The sequence below is a fragment of the Penaeus vannamei genome, chromosome 9, assembly GCF_042767895.1.
Source record: "Penaeus vannamei isolate JL-2024 chromosome 9, ASM4276789v1, whole genome shotgun sequence".
Lineage (NCBI taxonomy): Eukaryota > Metazoa > Arthropoda > Malacostraca > Decapoda > Penaeidae > Penaeus > Penaeus vannamei.
The window spans coordinates 7,955,468-7,956,372 of NC_091557.1; the positions used below are offsets into that span (position 1 = coordinate 7,955,468).

The 905-nt window shown below is 42.4% G+C and overlaps 1 protein-coding gene across 1 annotated transcript in view; it reads left to right on the forward strand.

Moving 5' to 3' along the window:
• The first annotated feature begins 712 nt into the window (after window positions 1-712).
• LOC113801039 (uncharacterized) overlaps window positions 713-905 on the forward strand; it is a 26,346-nt gene continuing 26,153 nt past the window's right edge. The window contains exon 1 of the mRNA XM_070124895.1: window positions 713-905. This exon is cut by the window's right edge and continues 222 nt beyond it. The gene's annotated coding sequence lies outside the window, so the exon portion shown is untranslated.

Below are 905 nucleotides of genomic sequence, written 5' to 3' on the forward strand. Positions count from 1 at the left end.
ATATTTATGTGTTTGTATGAATGAATATCTATGTACCTATCTATCTATCTATACGTATATCTATTTATATATGTATATGTGAATAGATTCCTATTCATACATGTATTCTGTAACACACGCACACTCAAATCATATTTATGTAAATACCTGTGATTGTAAATAATCGACCCTTAATTTCACCCCCCTCCCCCCCCCAAAAAAAAAAAAAAAAAAAAAAAAACGATAGGATGGTGCACATGTTGGATCGCGAAATATGAATATAAATATTTAAAAGGATAAATTCTAATACTAATTCTCTTTTGCTTCTGACAGTCGCTGGGTCATATCTTCAGTCAGCGTAAGAGAAAAGACCTTTGATTCTTCAGTCAAAAAAATCTACGTCTTCCTCGGTCATCATCACAGAGGGAGTCAAAGTTGTTCTCCAGAAAAGGAAGAGGAAGAACTGCAGAACACACTCTCTCTCTTTCCTCCCCCTCTCTCTCTCTTCCCTCCTTCCTTCCTTCCTTCCTTCCTTCCTTCCTTCCTTCCTTCCTTCCCTCCCTCCCTCCCTCCCTCCCTCCCTCCCTCCCTCCCTCCCTCCCCCCCCCCGTCTCTCTCTCTCTCTCCCTCTCTCTCTCTCTCTCTCTCTCTCTCTCCCTCTCTCTCTCTCTCTCTCTCTCTCTCTCTCTCTCTCTCTCTCTCGTTCCAGGAAGAACATTGGAGAACGTGCTTGGTCGCTTCATCCAGGGAGTACATTTTGTAATGGCATCGCGCGCTTGCATTTCACTTCAGAACACGGACACGCAAGTACAAACTCAAGCACTTACTGATAAACAACCGCACATAACACACAAAATTCATAACCACGAATAACATAGACAATGCTGGAATGAGCACACATGCATGAACATTCAGCTAGCAGTACA